Genomic DNA, 19,034 nt, shown 5'->3' on the forward strand with positions numbered 1-19,034 from the left:
TCAATTTGTCTGCTGAAGCTGGCCACAGTCTTCCTCTCTTGTCTTAGGACACCCATTCTAGGATCCCCAGCATTTGAACTTCAGGACCTGACCCCTTAGGTTTTCAGGCCTTTAGCCTTAGGCTTATAGTTACAGCAATAACTCCCCTGGTTCTGAGGCTTTTGTATTTAGACTGAGCTACAATACCAGCCTACCAGGGTCACCAGCTTGCAGAAGGCCTGTCATGAGACTTCATGACTTTTATAATTAAGTGAGCCAATTCCCCCTAGTAAGTACACTTTCATCTCTCTCTCTCCCTCTCTCTCTGCTCACCCCTTTCTCACTATATATATACACACACACACATACACACACACACACACACACACACACACATAAATGTAAGTATCCTATTGGTTGTCTCTCTGGAGAATGCTGACTGATACAATTATCTGTCCTCAGCAATAAACAAAACTTGTTTGGGATGATAAAAAAAGTTTTGATGTCTGCATATAAATAGCTGACTCAGGAAAAAAGTACAAATACAATGAAAGTATTTTAAAATAAAACATAGGAGGGAAATGCAAATTAACTGCTATTATTTATATAAATAACTATATGTAACTACAACATATCGTAGTTAACAACATGTGTATGTATAACTACAGTATATGTTTAACATACATATACAATTTATGTTTAGTATATGTTTGATATAACTACAATATAAACTATAATATAGTTACATAACTACAATATAAACTATCATAGTTATATAACTACAACATAAAGTATCATATAGTTACATAACTACAACATAAACCATCATATACTTACATAACTACAATATAAACTATCATATAGTTATATAATTGCAATATAAACTATCATATAGTTATATAACTATAATATATAACTATAATATATAATTATATATTTATATTATATATAAATAATTATGGTATACATTTAACTACATATAGTTATATATATGGTTATTTATATAACTATAAATAACAGTGGAATGGCATCTGAGATTTGATCAATCCATTGTAATTTCTAAAAGAAATCATTTAGGGTATTTTTTACCAGCGGGGATAGAACAAATTAGCTAGCCATCAGTTTGCTTCTTCAGGACCTAAGAAGAACATATAGATTCCTTATCACAAATTTTCATTGCTTCCACAGTCCTGTTCTATGAACTGTTCATAGTCCTGGTCTATCTGTTCCAAGTTTGTCCATTTGCAGTCACACACACACACACACACACACACACACACACACTAGTACAATAGCAGAGGAGTCATATTTTTTCTTCTCCAAACATGTTGTACATTATTCCATTTTGTTTACCCTGTTCTCCTCTTGAAATGTCCACTATCCCATCTCTATTTGTCCAAATTGGCCCAAATCCAAGAATACAAACTTGACCTATGGAATAAAAATAAAGCTTTAGATACTGTGCTATCCTCACTAGTCTCGTTGTACCTTACCACTTTTTATCTCATAATTTACACTTGAGAAGGTGACACATTTTTCACCTTCTCAAGCCTGAATATTCTGCCAATACAAGTTTTGAAGTTTATATGTCTTTATGTCCTCCCTAAGCATCTGGAACAATTCCCTCCATGTAGAAAACACGTACTTTGAATTGAATAAAATTGAAATGGTACCTTAGAATGCTCTTTCTATCGAAATATACTGCCGCTTTTACACTATGAAGGTATATTTTACTCTGTTTTATAATATCAAGAGAGTTAATTGTTAAAAGTTGTTTCATCCAGTATAGCCCCATATGCTGTTGTACTTTCTCACATGCACAGTTTAGGAGCAGCTGCAATGTACTATACTGCTCCTTATGCCCCCGCCTTTTTTTTTTCTATTCAGTTTCTGGGGTTTCCTTCTTTCTTGTCAGCTCCTACACACTCCTTCTTTTTAATACCATGTTATTCTGTCTTCAGTGTGGCTTTTCAGTAAACACCAGGAAGATCTAGTTTCAAATCCTACTTTTAAAAACTTAGATGTTCTGTATTACTTTATAAGTTTTCTGCCAAGTATCAGTCTTTTTATCTGTCTCATATGTTTTCTGTGAGCATTAAATAAATAAGACATATAAAGCATCTAGTACAGTGCCTGATACATAGCAATACTTGCTAATTATGTTTATGAAATTAATAATTGTCATGACATTATTTAGACTTCTCTTCAAATCAGTATTTGGAAATGAACCTAGGCTATAAAGCATTGAATGTTTAAGCTATGTTAGTCATACAACCGTAAGACAGCATAAACTGTTATTTTCTGCCAAGAAAGTAACATGACAAAATGAGATAATGGGCAAAGAACCATTTTCAAAATTCAAAAAATCATCTTAATTATGACCTGTGTTAATAGAATCAGCCACTCATTCTAGTCATAAAAGTTTAGAGAACCATGACTTTTAGATCCAGAAGTAATTACTTTATTCTATCTTGAAGATGAGAGAATTGAGGATAAAAGAGGTGAGGTTGAAAATGGTATGAGCTTGAAACATGATTAACATGAACTCACAGTTTTGTTCTACTCTCTACTAATTTATGGTCATCTACCCTGCTAAGCCTTGGTTTCCTTATCTTTAAATGGATATAACAGTGCCCATTTTATAAAATGTTAGCCAAAAAAGGGATTATATTTAAAAAGACTACTTTAGTGCATGAACTTACTCAACAGATGTTAATATCCACCTTATCTCTCAAATACTCACATACACAGACATACACACACAGATTGATAATGAGTTGTTTAATGCCCACAGTAGAACTGTCTCTTCTTCTTAGTCTTTTAGGACTAGTCAAGTTGCTAGTATATAGATGATATATTTAATAGTGTCTAATGCATATATAGATTTAAAAAACATAAAACTTTTAATTTTTTTTGAAGTCATACTAGATTTAGAGAGTAGTCTAAACTGCAGTTTAGAGAGTAGTCTCAACCAGTTCAATACTCAGGAAAACATAGTTTTAACATGAAATTATGTTTTTACATCAGCTTAAACAAAACAGTATATATCATCTAATGACATATTTTCTAGTCTCTGTATTCTGCTTACCTGTTATACCTTCTTCTTATATTCAGCCATTAGTTCCTCCTTCCATATAATTCCATACTTATTTGAATTCTGTTTACTTTGCCATACCCATCAATTTTTATGTCATAATTTAGTTATTCCTAAACTTCCCAAACTTCTTATGAAATTCAATAGTTGTATGATGGTATTTCTATTAATAAGGGCTCATTATCTCAAGAGTAGTAATTGTACAATTGTACATAAACATCTTCAGCCTGTAGAGGTTAACAAAGCTATAATGATATATGACGAACAGGGTGATGCACTCTTGTAGAAGTCTAGTCTGAGAACTCAAGCTTACACAGAAGAGCTGGCTTCCTCCTCTACTACATGAACATCCCTGAACAGGCTTTCTGTAGATAACAGAGAGATAAGAGAATGAGGAGCCCGTTTGCTGGTTAGGCAGCCATAGTAAAAAGAGAAGAAAGTGATTTCATTATTTCTAATGAGGATTATTTCTTCTTTCCTTATATAAAACATATTGTAAGATAAACATTTTTAAATTCTATCAATAGCATTCTTTAGCTATGACATTCTTCATGACCATTTTACAGACCACTATTTTTTCCTAATTTTAAAAAATAAATATGGATAGAGAGTTTATTTATAGAGGTGAATTTTAAGTTATTCAATTATAATGACTACTGACACAGAGAGAGGATAAATTAACAAAACAGATGCTTGTTTGAAATTTAATGTCAAGAAATAATTCAGGGAGTTAAAAAAAAGTGTCTTTTTTTATATTACTTTTTTTTTTTTTGAGGGATTCTCATTCTGTGGTCCAGGCTGGAGTGCAATGGTGTGATCTCAGCTCACTGCATCCTCTGCCTCCTGGGTTCAAGCTATTCTTCTGTTTCAGCCTCTCTATTAGCTGGGATTATAGTCCCATGCTACCACACTCATCTAAATTTTTGTACTTTTAGTAGAGACAGGGTTTCTCCATGTTGTCCAGGCTGGTCTTGAACTCCTGACCTCAGGTGATTCACCTGCCTCAGTACCATAGTACCCGGCCTTGATATGACTTTTGAAGGCGTAATATAGTGACAGCACAGATGACTTTCTTTTTAAAAGCATATGTGTTGACTTATCACACATAGGCATATAGCTATAGTTTTCATTGGGTGTTCCATTTAATAGTTTTATATACTGAAGAAATTCTCATTTAACTAAAATAATTCATCAGATTTCATGTCATATACTAAATTATATATTTCCATGTTCATATAAAGGAATGTTAGTTAATAATAAAAATGTATGATCTGCAATCATATGAATTAATCTTAGCAACATCATAATCAGGGTAAAATACTACCAAATATTTACATTTATTGTTGTATCTTTCAAACAAAAAACATTTTAAGAAAGCATACAGATAAAGTAAAAATATATATAATTTATATTTATAATAAAACAAGAGAAGGATGAAAGCAGAATTTAGGATGATGGCTACATTGAAGAAAGTCAGAAGCATAGGTTGATAAGAGGCACTGCATATTAGACATAGGCTGTCATGGATCCTATCTTTTAAGATGTGTTCTGCAGTTTAGGTGTCCCCAGTGGTCAAAGCTAAAATGATTTAGTATCAAAATACGTAATGTAGTAATAGATTATAACCTGAAGCAGAAAATAAATCTATATACCTGTAAATAAACAGCTAATTAATTAACAACTGAGAGAGTAGAGCTATATCTCCTATACATACAATATTTAAATAATGTGTGTAGATACTACTGCCTCTGGTGGTGGAGCTTAACTTTTTCCCCTTCCCTTCATGTAAATGTGCATAGTGGCTTGCCTCCAAAGAGTAGAGAATGAAAGAGGGAGGAATGGGAAGAAGTAACTCTATAATGCAGAAACTTGTTAAGTGCTACTTCAGTCAGGCCATCAAGGTTAATATCTTCAATAGAAAGTCATTTTAACTATGTGTATCCTTGACATAATGGGATGAAAATCACGCTTAACTTCTGTGGTCCTCCTCTCAAAAAATAATGGGTGAGAACTTCTGGTTTTGAATAGAAGAAAGCTGGCTTCACACTGTTCCTTGCCTTACCCCACCGGGAAAACCAAAATTCAAATATATAGTTCCAAGATTATCAACAGAAATATCCCAGAACTCAAATATGAAAATGAAACTGTTCCCGTGGCTACAGAAAAGTAAAACTCTCTGAGAGGATGGTAAGAGAATAGGACTTACACATCCATGAAAACCCTTCCTCCATTCTCTCCAGCACCAAGCATGGGGAAACTTTTTCCCCAACTCACTGTTTTTACAATGGAAAGAATGAGAATGAAGTGTACAATCAGCTTTTTCACCATCTTTGGTTCCCTTGCAGGAGACTTGTCCTGGCTTTAAGCAGTGGGAAGCACTACAAGTGCCTGAGGGAAGAAATATTTCTGAGGAGAGGCAGAGACAAAGAGAGAGAGGTCAAAGTTCCATTCCTAGCCCTAGAAACTCTGCTATGTAAATTGGAAAATCAGAGTGGCTGCTCAGCATCATCACACTGTAGGAGGTTCATCCCACACGTTCTCTAGACATGAACCCCTAACTAACTTTCCCATACATCCAGGAAATTCTCTTTGTGACTTCCTCTAATTTGGAAGGTAAGTACTCTGAATGGTTGCTGGAGCCAACATGAAAATGGGCTTAAGGCACCAGCTAGAGCTAAAAACAAGGCAAGGACCTAGTGGTAAAGAGTTTCTAACCTAATATAACCAATAAAACACCAAAACAGACCAAGGAAGACTGAAATAAATAACTACTCCTTTAATACAAAGACATAGACATACATCCACAAGGAACAATGGCAAACAGAGAATCGTGATCTCCCCTAATGGACAAAGCAAGGAACCGGTAACTGACACGGAGACAATGATGTGTAAGCCCTATGGCTAAGATTTCAAAGGAAGCTCAGTAATTTACAACATAACATAGAAAAGCAATGCAGCAGTTTATCATAGAAATTGAACAAAGAGATTGAAATAATTTGAAAGAGAAACAGAAATCTTGGAATTGAGGAATAAATTGCTGAACAGAAAGATATTTTAGAAGTTCTTGACAGCAGAATGGGTTAAGCAGAGAAAAGAATCAGTGAGTTTATGGACAGGCTGTTTAAACATATATTGAAGAGAAAGAAAAAATAATGAAAAGCAATAAGGATTGCCTGCAAGATATAGAAAGTTAACTAAAAAAAAAATCAAATCTGAGAATTGTTGACATTCAACAGGGAGTTGAGCAATAATAGGGGTTAGAAAACCCTCTAAGAAATCAAAATGGAAAAGTCCCAAATTTGAGCAAGTTATGAATATCCAGGTACAGGAATGTCAGGGAATACCAAGGAGATTTAACCCTAAGAAGACTGGCCCAAAGCATACATAATCAAGCTGTCACAGGTCAAGGTCAAATAGAGAACCCTAGAAGCAGCAAGAGAAAAGAAAAAAATGACAGGCTTTAATTCATCTGGAATCTGACTTCTCAATAGAAACCAGGCAGGGCAGGAGAGAGTAAAACGACATTTTCAAAGTACTGAAAGAAAAAAAAAACCCAAAGAAAAAACACAACAACAAACTGCCACTCTAGAATATTGTAACCATTACAGTTTTATTTCAAATATAAAGGAGAGAGAAAGTCTTTATCAGACAAACAAAAGCTGGGAGAATTCACTACCGCCTCAACCGTCTTACAAAAAATGCTTAAAGTTCTTCAATCTGAAAGAAAAAAATCACTGATGTACAAAAACAAACAAACAAAAAATTGAAGGTATAACCCACTGGTAAAGCAAGTATATGGACAAACATGGGAAACTCAAATATTTTAACTGTGGCATATAATCCAAACATAATTTTACTAAGAAGCACAAAAAAACAAACCTATAAAATGGTAATAATTCCTATAGCAACCTGTTAAGAAATAGGTACTATAAAATATGTAAATTAATGCTAAACATGGTGGCTCATGCTTATAATCCCAGTGCTTTGGAAGACCCAGGGAGAGTTGCCTTATATAAGGAGTTTGATGCTAGCCTGGGAAACATAATGAGACTCTCTCTACAAAGATTAAAGAAAAGAAAATACCTGCGTGTGGTGGAATGTGCCTGCAGTTCTAGCCACTTAGGAGGCTGATGCAGGAGTATTGCTTGAGCCCAGGCGTACAAGGCTGCAGTAAGCTATGATTGTGTCACTGCACTCCAGCCTAGGTGACAGAGTAAGATGCTGTCTAATACTGCTTGAGTTTTCTAATTTATAGAAACAGAAATCTAGAGAACAGGCCTGGGAATAGATATTAAGGGTGTGGGATAATGGTAGAAGAAACAGAGCTGGGGCTGGGCGCAGTGGCTCACACCTGTAATCCTAGCACTTTGGGAGGCTGAAGCGAGCAGATCATGAGGTCAGGAGATTGAGACCACCCTGGCTATCACGTGAAACCCTGCCTCTACTAGAAATACAAAAAATTAGCCGGGCATGGTGGCACACACCTGTGGTCCCAGCTATTCAGGAGGCTGAGGCAGTAGAATCGCTTGGACCCGAGAGGTGGAGGTTGCAGTGAGCTGTGATTGTGCCATTGCACTCCAGCCTAGGTAACACAGTGAGACTTCACTGTGTTGAAAAAAAAAAAAGAAAGAAATAGAGTTGGATCTGGCTGAATTTATTGATTTGGGCCCACTCAACTAGGGACTCTGCATTTAATGTTGAAGCTCAGGGAGTTAAAAAAGGTTCTAATACCATGGTTCAGGCCTGTAATCCCAGCATTTGGGAAGTCAAGATGCGTGGACCATGAAGTCAGGAGTTTGAGACCAGTCTGACCGACATAGTGAAACCCCATGTCTACTTAAAATACAAAAAATTGGCCAGGCATAGTAGCAGGAACCTGTAATCCCAGCTACTTGGGTGGCTGAGGCAGGAGAATTGCTTGAACCTGGGAGGTGGAGGTTGCAGTAAGCCGAGATTGCACCATTGCACTCCAGCTTGGGTGATGGTGTGAGACTTCATCTCAAAAAAGGAAAGGTCCTAATAGTTTATTTGCTTTGTTAGCTGAAATGAAATATGAATTAAAAGATGGCACCTGGGTGTGGTGGCTCATGTCTGTAATCCCAGCATTTTAGAGGCTGAGGTGGGTGGAACACCTGAGGTCAGGAGTTCAAGACCAGACTGGCAAATATGGTGAAACCCTGTCTCTACTAAAAAGAAAACAAAGCCACGTGTGGTGGCATATACCTGTAGTCCCAGCTACTAGGGATGCTGAGGCACAAGAATTTCTTGAGCCCAGGGGGTGGAGGTTGCAGCCTGAGCAACAGAGCAAGACTCTGTCTCTAAAAAAAAAAAAAAAAAAAAAAAAAAAAAAAAAAAAAAAAAGATGGCTCACTGTGAGTGAGCTGGAAATGCCTGATCTCCCTTGGTTTAATGTAGAAGTGATCCAAAGGCTTAGGGAGATTGAGATGGTGCAGTGGTTTAGTCACTTGAGACCTACTTATCCCTGTTGGGAGGGTCCAGAAGATACACCCTTGACTAAGGCCCTGGAAAACAGATTTGTGTGGGCAGCACCTGCATCTTTGAAGAGCCCTGTAATTGATCCTCTCTGTATATCAGATCTAACAGTGGGAACTGAGTCATTCAACTAAAAAATTTAAACACAATGGGAATAATTGGATCTCGAGGTGGCAGGAGCCAAATGGTGGCACTCAATCATCAAAGGCAAGGTGGGCACAGCCACGTTAATGGACACCAAAACAAAGGAGCAATCAGAATAGTCTGACTTGTGTAGAGCTCTGGCATTGGCAATTAATCACGGTGTTTCTAGAAGTGAAATTGATAGAAAGCCTATTGCACCCCTACTTTATTTATGCAAGCAGAAAACTTCTAGGTTGAATGGACAAAGAACTAATTTGAATTATAAAAACAGAGAATCAGGCCGGGCGCGGTGGCTCAAGCCTGTAATCCTAGCACTTTGGGAGGCCGAGGCGGGTGAATCACGAGAGATCGAGACCATCCTGGTCAACATGGTGAAACCCGGTCTCTACTAAAAATACAAAAAATTAGCTGGACACGGTGGTGCATGCCTGAAATCCCAGCTACTCAGGAGGCTGAGGCAGGAGAATTGCCTGAACCCAGGAGGAGGAGGTTGCGGTGAGCCGAGATTGCGCCATTGCACTCCAGCCTGGGTAACAAGAGCGAAACTCCGTCTCAAAAACAAAACAAAAAACAAAAAACAGAGAATCATTTCCCCTCAATCAATTTCCAGACTTGAGCCAGTTTAGAAACCCAGAACCCCTTGAATGAAGGGGAGTCTGTCTCTTTGAGGAAGGGCTCCACTACATCACTGACAATTTATGCAATGAATTTTTCCTTCATCCTTCCCCAAGGAGACCTGTGGCCTTTTACCAGGATAACTGCCTTGGGGACAGGGAAATGATCAGACATTTTGGGGACTATTGGACACTGGCTCTGAGTTGTTAATTCCAGGGGACCCAAAACGTCTTTGTGGTCCTGCAGTTAAAGTAGGGGCTTATGGAGCTCAGGTAATTAATGGAGTTTTAGTTCAGACCCGACTTACTGTGGGTCCAGTGGGTCCCTGGACTCATCCTGTGGTCATTTCGCCAGTGCCAGAATGCATAATTGGCACAGATATACTTAGCAGCCGGAAGAACCCCCAGATTTGCTCCCTGAATGGTAGGACGAGTGCTATTATGGTGGGAAAGGCCAAATGGAAGCCATTAGAGCTGCCTCTACCTGGAAAAATAATAAATCAAAAATCAATATATGAAGGATAGTTGTATTATGTTAGGCATAATTTGACCTTATGGTCTCCTTTTTTTAATATTGTCTTTATTTGAAGATTATGTATAATCTCAGGAGATATGTATGGGTTCAAGTTGACAAGGGGTGGACTTCTGATGGTTAATACTGAGTGTCAACTTGACTGGATTGAAGGATGCAAAGTACTGATCCTGGGTGTGTCTGTGAGGGTGTTGCCAAAAGAGATTAACATTTGTGTCAGTGGGCTGGGAAGGCAGACCCACTCTTAATCTGGGTGGGTGGACACCATCTAATCATCTGCCAGTGAAGCTAGAATATAAAGGAGGCAGAGGCTGGGTATGGCTCACGTCTTTAGTTCCAGCACTTTGGGAGGTTGAGGAGGGTGGTCACGAGGTGAAGAGATTGAAACCATTATGGCCAAGATGGTGAAACTCCATCTCTACTAAAAATACAAAAGTTAGCTGGGCATGGTAGCACCTTCCTGGGGTCCCAGCTACTGGGGAGGCTGAGGCAGGAGAATGTCTTGAACCTAGGAGGCAGAATTGCAGTAAGCCAGTATCGTACTACTGCATTCCAGCTTGGTGACAGAGCAAGACTCTGTCTCAAAGAAAGAAAACAAAACAAAAAAAATAAAAGGAGGCAGAAAAATGTGAAAAGACTAGACTGGCCTAGCCTCCCAGCCTACATCTTTCTCTCATGCTGACTGCCTCGTGCCCTCAAACATCGAACTCCAGGTTCTTCAGTTTTGGGACTCATACTGATTTTCCTTGCTCCTCAGCTTGCAGATGATCTATTGTGGAACCTTGTGATAGTGTGAGTTAATACTTAATAAACTTCCCTTTATTTATATTGCCTTTATTTATATTGTCTTTATTTGAAGATTATGTATAATCTCAGGAGATATGTATGGGTTCAAGTTGACAAGGGGTGGACTTCTGATGGTTAATACTGAGTGTCAACTTGACTGGATTGAAGGATGCAAAGAACTGATCCTGGGTGTGTCTGTGAGGGTGTTGCCAAAAGAGATTAACATTTGAGTCAGTGGGCTGGAAAGGCAGACCCACTCTTAATCTGGATATATGTATATATGTATATAAATATGTATGTATGTAATGTGTGTGTGTGTGTGTGTGTGTGTGTGTATATATACATAGTCTATTAGCTTTGCTCCTCACGAGAATCCTGACTAATACAAATATGGATAGAAAAACTCAACAAAATACTGGCAAACCAAAGTCAGCAATACACTAAAAATATTCACTATAATCAAGTGGGATTTATTTCAGGTATGCCAAGATGGTTCACATGTGCAAATCAGTAAACAGAATATATCATGTTAACAGAACAAAGAATAAAAGCAATATCATTATTTCAATAGATGCCAAAAAAGTGTTCCATAAGATTCGATATCCCTGTATTATAAAAACCCCAGTTAAATTCAGTATAGAATGAACACACTTGAAAATAAAGCCATATATGAACAAACTCACAGCTAACACTCACTGAATGGGGACATAAAACCCGGCCTTTTCTGTAAGATTAGGAACAAGACAAGGATGCTCACTTTCGCCATTTTTATTTAATATAATACTTGATGTCCCAGTCAGAGCAAGGAGAGAGAAAGAAAGGGCATCAAAATGGAAAAGGAAGAAGCCAAATTAACATTGTTTGCAGATGAAATAATCTTATACTTAAAAAACCTAAAGACATGACCAGAAATATGTTAGAACTAATAAAAAAAATTCAGCATAGTTGGAGGATACAAAATCAATATATAAAAATCAGTAGCATTTATATACACTAACACCAAAAATCTGAAAAAGAACTGAAGAAAGCAATCACGTTTACGATAGTTACAAAGAATATAAAATACTTAGCCATGAATTTAACCAATGAAGTGAAAGATTTTTATTAATACAAGGAAAACTATAAACATTGATGAATTGAATGGGATACAAAAAATGAAAAGAGATATTTCATTTTCATAGACTTGAAGAATTAATATTGTGAAAACAGTCTATTCAAAGCAGTTTACAGTTTTAATAAAATATCTACCAAAGTATCAATGCCATTATTTACAGAAATAGAAAACAATTATCAAATTTATATGGTCCATAAGAGACCCTCAGTAGCCAAAGAAATCCTTAACAACAGGAAGGGGAACAATACACTGATGTGTGTTGCCAAGTGGGGTGGGAGGAAAGAGATCATCAGGTTAAATAGCTAAAGCACGCTGGGCTTAATATCTATATGATGGGTTGATAGGTGCAGCAAACTACTATGTCACATGTTTTCCTATGTAACAAACCTGCACATCCTGCATATCTACCCTGGAACTTAAAATAAAAGTAAATTATTCCACCACATAAATATAAAAAAAAATAATAAAGGAGCTGGAGACATCACATTACCTGACTTCAACATTTTCTACAAAGCTGCAGTAAGAAAATTATCATGGTAGTGGCATAAAAACAGACACATAAGACCACTGGAACAGAATAAAGAACTCCGATACGAATCCACACATTTACTCATCTGTGACAAAGGTACCAAGAAGATACCATGGGAATGGACAGTTTTCTCAATAAAAGATGTGGGGAAAAACTGGATACCTATATGCAGAAGATTGAAACTAGATCCCTATCTCTCACCAGACACAAAACTCAAATCAAAATGGGTTAAAACTTAAAGCTAAGACCTGAAACTATGAAACTACTAAAGTAAACATTGGGGAATTACTCCAGGACATTGGTCTGGGCAAAGGTTTTTGTGTAAGACCTCAAAAGCACAGGTAAGCAAAGCAAAAATGGACAATTGAGTTTATATCAAGTGAAAAAGCTTCTGCAAAGTACAAGAAACGATCACAAAAGTGATGAGACAACCCACATTGGAGAAAATATTTGCAAACTATCCCTGACATGGGATTAATAACCAGAATATGTAAGTAGCAAAAGCAACTCAATAACAAAAATAATCCCAATTAATCCAATTAAAAATAAACATTTCTCAAAAGAAGACATACAAATGGCCAATAGGTATATGAAAAATGCTTAATATTACAAATTATTACAGAAATGCAAATCAAAACTACAATGAGATTACCTCTCACCATAGTTAAAATGGCTTTTATCTAAAAACAGGCAACAATAGATGCTGGTGAAGATGCTGAGAGAGGGGAACCCTTGTACAATGTTGGTGGGAATGTAAATTACTATAGGCAATTTACAGAACAGTATAATGGTTCCTGAAAAAACTAAAGATAAAGCCATCTTATGATTCAACAATTCTACTCTTAGGTATATAGACAAAGAAAGAAAATAAATATATTGAAAAGACATCTGTACTTTCACTTTTATTGTAGCACTATTCACACTAGCTAAAATATGGAATTAGCCTACGTGCAAAAACTGATGAATGGATGAAGAAAATGTGCTATGTATTTTCAATGAAATATTGTTCTGCCATAAAAATAATTAAATCTTGTCATTTGCAGCAACGTGGATGAAACTGGCAGTCATTATGTTAAGTGAAATAAATCAGGCACAGAAAGACAACTATTGTATATTCTCACCCATATGTGGGAGCTAAGAGAGTAGACTGGTGGTTATCAGAGGATGGAAGGGTCGAGGGGAGTGAGGGGAGGAAAAACAAGTGATTAATAAGTACAGATATACAGTTTGATAGAAGAAACTGGACTGAAAGTTAGGTTAGTTGGGTGACATTTTACGATGTATTTCGTATTTCAAATTTGCTAGAAGAGAAGAATTTGAGTGATCCTAGCATAAAGAAAAAATACATATTTAATGTGAGGGATATCCTAAGTACACTGATTTGATCTTCACAAATTATATGGATGTATTAAATAGAACATGTATTCTGACACTATGTACTCTATTATGCGACAATGAAAATGTAGTAAAAAAATAATAACTTGCTCAGTCTAGTCATGAGATAAAGAATGCAACAAACCAAATTACATGTTTTAGTCTGTTTGGGGTGAGATTAAAAAAATCACAGTTGAGTAACTTAACAGGCATTTATTTTCTCACAGTTCTGGAGGCTGAACATCCAACATCAAGGTCCCTGCAGTGTGGATTTTCAGTGAGACCTCTTTTTCTGGCTTGCAGTTGAACACTTCTCACTGTGCCCTCACATAGCCTTTCCTCTGTAAGCATGTGTGGATGGAGTGAGCTCTGGTGCCTTTTCTTTGTCTTATAAGGACGCCAGTCCTACGGGATCAGGGCTCTACTCTTGTGACTTCGGTTGCCTGTTTAAGGGCCGTATGTCTAAATACAATCATCTGACAGTTTCAGTGAAGCTTAACATACACATTTTGGAGAGGGACACAATCCAGTACATAATATTGAGAAGCATTATTCAAAATCCTAAACGGTATTCCTAAAAACAAAGTTATTAGGACAAGAGAAGGCTGAGAAACTGTCACAAATCAGAAGAGGCTAGACAGACAGACATGACTAAATGTAATGTGATACCATGAGTGAGATCTTGGGGAAAAAAAAAAAAAAAAGAACATTGGGGAAGAACATATGAATTCTGAATTAGGTTTACAGTTTAGTTAATACTCATGCACCAAAATTGGTTTTTATTGTGACAAACATCCAGTGGTGATGTAGGGTACTAAAAACTCGAAGAAGTAAATGAGAGGTATACAGAAATTCTAAGTTTACAACATTTCTGTAAATCTAAACCTATTGTAAAATTGAAGTTGTATTTAAAAAAAAGGAAAAAAAATTACTAATGGAAAATTAAAATAAATAGAGGAGGAAAATTAGGCCATCCATGAGTCAATTAATGAGAGAGCTATACTAAAAATGGATTATAATTACATTGGGGATCCTGAGGACCACCCTCAGACTCAATGATATGATGGAAGGATTAACAGAGCTCAGTAAATTGCTTATATTTATGGTTATGGTTTGTTACAGAGAAAGGAAACAGATTAACATTAGAAATGGAAAAGGCACATGGGTGAAATCAAGGAGACATCAGGCAAAAACTTCCAGGTGTCCTGTTCTGGAGAATTGCACTCAATTCCTCTGATGACCTGTGACAACATCTGTGAAGTATTGCCAACCAGGATAGCTCACCTGAGCCAGGGCATCCAGATATTTTTTTTGGATCAGTCCCATAAGCATACAGCAGCAGCTTGACCAAACTTAACTCCTCAGTTTCCATTCCCTTAGTGGACCATGTTGCCCAGATTCTCAGGCACACCAAAACACTGTGTCTATCAGGCAGCATATTCTAGGGGATCAGAGATTATTTCTCAAGGGCTGGTCTTGAGTCAGTGCTTCTGAAGACAGGCCTGCCTTTAGCCTATGCAGGGTTTCAGCAACCCAGGCAGACTGATCTAACTCTTTATTGCACAATAATAAATCTTTTTTTTGTACTTGAAGTTCCAGGAATATAACAAATAAAGAAAAATTAAATGATAGGGCATGGATACTTGACCCTAAGGAATAGAAAATTGCAGAGAAGACATTCATGTAAAAGGAAAAAATAAAAAATATATGTGATTTAATAAAGGAAAATGAAATTGCTACATTAACTCAAAAAGAAAGTAGGATTATATTTAAAAAGTAACATAGATAATATATAAACATTTTTAAAAAATCTGCCCAGTATAGCACTACTTTCTTTGATGAAATGCCCCCTTTTCTTTTTTTAAAATTATTCATTATACTTCAAGTTCTTGGGTGCATGTGCATGTGCAGATCGTGCAGGTTTGTTACATAGGTATATAAATGCCATGGCTGTGGTCTGAATGGAACCACCATGCAAAGGCCAACCATGTGAGCGTGGATGCTCAAAAGTAGACATTGATTGAGACAGGCTAATTAACCTGCATCTTCAAAACTTTTTAGGATGTTTTTCCTACTTGGAACTAATAGAAATAAATTTACCTATCTAATATAAAGTTGGGACATATGCGTTGTAAGTGTTGTGAGACTGTGTATTAAGCTATGTGGAGGAAGCTCTGTGAAATAGTGAGGTTGACAGGCAGAAAAAACTAGAGTTGTAACGTGGCAAGAGTTATGGGGATATTCAAAAGCTTGATTCCATGCTTGCTTGAAGCTCGTATGTCCTGTACTTCCTGTTTGGTTTCTTTTTAATTTGAGCTACTTCAAGTTATCTTTCTGTTCATTGTTACCAAAGGAATCTTTCCTAAATGAACTAAGTTGAATATTTCATAAAAGAAGAAGCATTTGATCCATGTTTCAAAGGAAAACAATCATTAACGCTTGTTAAATATGTCCTATGTGTCAGATATATGTGATACACTGAAACCCTAAAATATGAATGACACTCTCAAAAAGCTGACACAGAAGTAGAGATTAACATATAAACAGATAAGGGAAATTTAGTATGCTTAGCACTACAAATAATTATGATTAAAATGGTGAGACATGAGACATGAGTCTGATTTTACTGTAGGAAAAGGGAAGGAAACATATCCTAGGCATGAAGAACTCAACATGATTTAGGTTTTATTTTTCAAATTGTAATAGTTGAAGTGTTGGAAATAGCTGAGATATTATGGAACCTGGGAGAACATTACCATTAAAGATACATTTTAGAAAAATAAAATATAAAACATAAATAGATATTATAAAAGATAAAATACAGGCTTAATACTTTCCAAAGAGATTTAATTATTAGAATAAATTAAACCTTTAAAAATTTTTGAATTATCCCTGGACATTGGAAGTATTTTCATTTAAATTTAATCCATTTTCTTAAAACTGGTACTAATTTTTATGCCTTAAAAAAGATTATGTAAGGGAGCTTCAAAGACAGTTTCTCAGACTTCCTCTCCCCATCTTCTCTCCCCATCTTAATAAACCCAAATTGCTCAAACAGTGGCTAGGAACACCTCAAGAACAGTTTCTTCCTCTCAGATCACCATTTAAAAGAATCATCTATTCCTAAAACAAGTGGAATAGTCAATTCACCCATCTGGATAAAACCATCCTCCATCTCCTTTTTTTCTTTTTTCTCCCAAGACAACACATTCCTTCAGAATCTTTTTGTACCCAAGATTTTCATATAAAAGTTTATGCTTAGCAAGGCTCTAGCTGATTTTCTTCTGCAGATGTTAGTGTTGGGGCTTGAATCAGTACTGGGTTCCCTTATGCTCAGTCCAGGCCACTTGAACAGGACAGGTCATGTCAACGATTCTTTGTTAGTTTCTATCCTTAGGGTCCCAGTATCTGCACACCTGAGCAAGTTTTGCTTATGATGAACTAGTGCTCCACTCCCTTTGCATTAAAGTACCTCATAGATATTTATTCTTCTGGCTTAAGCATTTTAGTAAAATCTTTGACGTAATTTGTTTCACGGTTTCAGGGAGATAATGCATGATACAGAAACACAGTAACAAGGTTTTCTGAATGTGATTATTTGTCTCTCATTTATTGTCGTCACTGTAATGTGAGCAATTATCTACGTCCAATCTGTCTCCAGTTTGTTGTCCATCTTCTTACATGTACAAACATTATGGTGCCAATGACACTAAATATTTAGCGCAAAATAGTTGAAGCTCTGTAGATTGTTACCAAAGGCAATTTAGAACTTTTATAGCTACTTGTGGAATTTGATATATGAACAAAATAAGCCATTCGTGAGGTGCCTTAGAATGAAAGGATTCAAAGCTTATGGATATCAATGGTCAGCATTTTTGACTGGCATAAAGAGGTCTCAACAATAAATGAAAATTCTAAAATTCTTTTTTCATTATGAATTCCTTAGAGAAATGTAAAAACATAGTACATACTTCCTCTCATTCTTTCTGCCCACCTGCAAATTGGTCTCCTTCCTGGACTCTTGTAATTTGATTTCCTCCTTCCTCTTACTCTGCTTCTTTATCTTCTATGCTTTTTCCAAGCATTCTTACTCTTTCCTTGACCTCCCCTCTCACTGAGAAATATCCCCTCCTAAAATCCAACTTGGGTAGAAAAAATGACCAGCCTCATCAGTCCTACAGTCTGGAACTTGGCAAAGATCAGATTTACAAAATCCAGCTAAGATCTTTTCTTTTCTTTTTTTTTTTTGAGACAGAGTTTCACTCTTGTCACCCAGGCTGGAGTGCAGTGGCATGATCTTGCCTCACTGAAAACTCTGCCTCTCAGCTTCAAGTGTTTCTTCTGCCTCAGCCACTCAAGAATCTGGGATTACTGGCACTCAGTACCATGACTGGCTAATTTTTGTATTTTTAGTAGAAACGGGGTTTCACCATGTTGGCCAGGCTGGTCTAGAACTCCTGATCTCAAGTGATCCACCCACCTTGGCCTCCCAAAGTGCTGGGATTACAGACATAGGCACCATGCCCAGCCAAGATCTTTTTAAACCCTCATAAGGAAAGAAACAAAAAAATAAGATTGATTTTAGAAATTATAGTTCAGGATTCCATTATTTCTAAGAAGTAATGATACTGTAAGCCCCAACACTGTTAAGACTTTGTGAAAATAAAGGAAGATAGATTGATTACTAAAAGTACTGTAGATATGTGCATCAATATTTGATAACAGATACATACAAAATAATATACAAATAGGACAAGATCTTTTAGCAGTTATCTTTATCCTTAGGTATTTTCTGTTAATGTTGCTTGGTTAATATTCAGATCTATAAACAGAAAAAGAGGAAATTCTTCATTGGTTTCAGAATTTACCTAACTACCCTCTTTTGGGCTTACTCTGATCTCAATAAGGGTGAAGATATCACAACTATCTAATCTACCTTTGGTTTTTTGTTAAGTAGCCCCTGGATGGACCACTGAGTGGGTAGTGCACTCAACTCAGTAGTCTATAATCCTATAACCTAAAATCATGTCACTCTAACAAGAATCCAGGGCTGGACCAGAATTATTTTGAATCTCCTAACCCTCTTAAGGCTGGACGTCACCAAGCAAATAAATATACCAGCCCAGCCTGCCTAGTTTTGCCACTAGAGAAAATACAGAAGCCTGAAGTTCAGAAATGGTAATGGTAAAATCATGAGTATACAGAATAAGTCTATACATCTAACCCCTTTTGTTCATATCGCTTTGTAAGAAGTAATCAAGAGGAGACAGTCTCTTTCTGGGAACAGCTGTATTTAATAATCAAATTGCCTTACTATGGTGTGTAGATCAGAAGGAGGGGAAGGAAGTAAAGTTACCCTATCAGCTCATTGAGTA

This window comes from Callithrix jacchus, chromosome 10, assembly GCF_049354715.1.
Source record: "Callithrix jacchus isolate 240 chromosome 10, calJac240_pri, whole genome shotgun sequence".
NCBI classification, from domain to species: Eukaryota; Metazoa; Chordata; class Mammalia; order Primates; family Cebidae; genus Callithrix; species Callithrix jacchus.